The sequence below is a fragment of the Mus pahari genome, chromosome 8 (genome assembly GCF_900095145.1).
Source record: "Mus pahari chromosome 8, PAHARI_EIJ_v1.1, whole genome shotgun sequence".
NCBI classification, from domain to species: domain Eukaryota; kingdom Metazoa; phylum Chordata; class Mammalia; order Rodentia; family Muridae; genus Mus; species Mus pahari.
This window is the reverse complement of record NC_034597.1, coordinates 17436568-17439306: the sequence shown is the minus strand read 5'-3', so window position 1 is coordinate 17439306 and position 2739 is coordinate 17436568.

The window sequence follows — 2739 nt, the reverse complement described above, 5'->3', positions numbered from 1 at the left end:
TCTCTCTCTCTCTCTCTCTCTCTCTCTCTCTCTCTCTCTCTCTCTCACACACACACACACACACACACCAGGCTAGACACTGTTCCCAACTCACAGGCCCCCAACTCTGTTCTCTGCTCTTCCTTGACTCCCAGTGGTGCCTAGATGTCCAAGAGTCTGAGAACCCCATGCCCCGGCCTTGTCACAGGCTTAGGGACCCAGCTCTGGCTTTCTCACATCTTAGACTATTCTTTCCCACCCACAGTGCAGCACCTGCATGCAGTAAGCATAGACTGCCCAAATTCCACCTCTCCAAGTGGAGGAGAGGACACGGAGTGACATTAAACTCTGCTTTGCTTCTGTTCTCTTTAAATGCTGCTGTGTATGTTGTTGCCCAGAGTTCTCAGGAACTGTTCTGACTCTGAGAGTGATGTTCAAATCAGACTTGTTGCTTTGCTCTTTAAGCTCACACAATTTAAACTTGTCTTTCCTTTCAATGGAACCTAAACTTCAGCTAGTCACCAAAGGAAGAAAAATGGTTCCCAGCTTGCTCAGGTATCCATCTAGGAGCCAAGAACTGTCCATTATATTCAAAATCACCACTCTGTGTTTTCCTTGCTGAGGAATAGAAAGGAGTCAACCTCGAGTTCCTTGAAATCAAATTGTTGACTTGCACTTGGTGCCTCTGCACAGCACCTGTGTCCTCAATGAGCCCAGATCTTGAAACCAAGCCATTGCTGTTGAACAAAGCTTTGAGGAAAAATAATACAAACCGTCTCAGGGAGTGTTGGAGACAGCAGTGTCATCGTGCTCAACTGTAATCACGGAGGGTCCTAGTAACATGACCAGCCAGTCACTGTTCCTCTTTTCCCTAGGCAGTTTGTACAAAGCTGCCAATGTGCCCTCCATATAACCCTTTTGGTTAGATGCCTTAAAAGCAAAAGTCTTATCCAGCTTAGTCATTTTCTACCAACATCTGTCTCCCAAGGACGTCATGGTACAGCACCCACTATTAAGTAGTCGTTGGCCGATGAGTGGATAAAGTGTACAATACTATTCAGCTTTTCAGTTAAGAAAATTAACAAGGGATCATGGCACACACCTGTAGTTCCAGCTGCTCAAGGTTGACACAGGAGGATCACTGTAGTCTAACCTGGGCCAACAAGTCATTCTTCAGTAACAGATGAACAGAGTGTAAACCAAGGCATGAGAAGGTAAGATAGATAGGAGAGCTTGGGGCATGAGGTCGTGCACAAGCTGTCTTACCCAACCAAGCTTATTAGGAAGTGTAGCTTCTACACAGCTTTCAGGGTTGGGGGGGTTGTAGTGGAACAAAGCCAATACAAACTGTTATCCAATGGGACAAAGTCTGCAGGAAGCTAATCCTATGTTGCACAAAGGGAACAGGAGATATTCCAAGCCATTACAGAGACTATGAAGCCTTAGGACTGATAACCTCAGCCCAGGTTATCGCTAACCCTGCCAAGCATGCTCCTGGTTTCTGACAAAGCTACATTCCTTCTCCACACATCATGGCCTCAAGGAATGCCTTGGACTGGCCTAGCTCAACTGCAAGAATTTGAGACCATCCCAGGCAACAGAGCAAGACCCCTGTCCCAAATACTACTGATCCTAGCAAACCCTGTTGTTCAAAACACGGATGAGCTTGAAGGGTGTTATTCTAATTGGCCAATGTGCAACATAAAGATGAGAGTCCCTAATATATGATCCGGTATTTGAAATTTGCTGGAATTCTGTGACTGAGCACAATGAACTCACATCTCTCTGGGTGCAACAACTAAACAAGCATAATCAGGATTTAAGAGTTGGAGAGTACATATTACCTGCAACAGGCAAAGACAGCAGCACAAGAGTTATTTTCAGAGCAATGCCCTCCTAGAACAAAGGCAAGTGAGAGGTTTTACCAAGCTCGCAGTGGTTGGTGAGCATACCTGAGCAGGCTTGCTTGGTTTATCATCATAATTTAAAGACAACCCAGAATAGACATATTTGGGCATGTTTAGCTCCAGGTCATGGAGCGCATGTGTAAACGATTATAGTAATAGGTCAGGAATGGCTCTAGCCAAGCTCAGCTGGATCTATAAAGTTTTTCCTGAAAATAAAAACTTGCAGGTGCATTAATATGGTTGTTATTCTGAGTGTCTGCCTTGCTCAATGGCTAGCACTTTTCTTATGTGTAGGAGTGTTTTGCCTGGGTGCATGGTACCCTCAAAAGTCGGAAGACATTGAATTCCCTGGAGTTACAGAAAGTTGTAAGCCACCATGTGGGTGCTGGGAACTGAATCTTGGTCTTCCCAAGATGCAATAGGTACTCTCAATTGCTGAGCCATCTCTCCAGCCCCCTTGCTAAATCACTTAGTGAATGTATGCACAGGGGCATGAGCTCACTCCATAGCTCCACAGCAAGCTGGTGTAGTGCTACACAGTTGTAATCCCATAAGGAAAACAAAAACCTCAGTTTGGGCCAGAAAGATAGCTCAGCCACTTGCCCTAAAGACCCAAGTTTGATCTTCAAAACTCACAGTGGAAGTACACACTCCCAGAAATCCTTTGACACCCTCCCCCCATGAATGCAGGCATGCAGCCCTGACCCCTCAACAATAATTTTAAAAAAAATTATATGTTAAAAAAAAAAAAACACAGCTGGGTGTGGTGGCGCACGCCTTTAATCCCAGCACTCGGGAGGCAGAGGCAGGCAGATTTCTGAGTTTGAGGCCAGCCTGGTCTACAAAGTGAGTT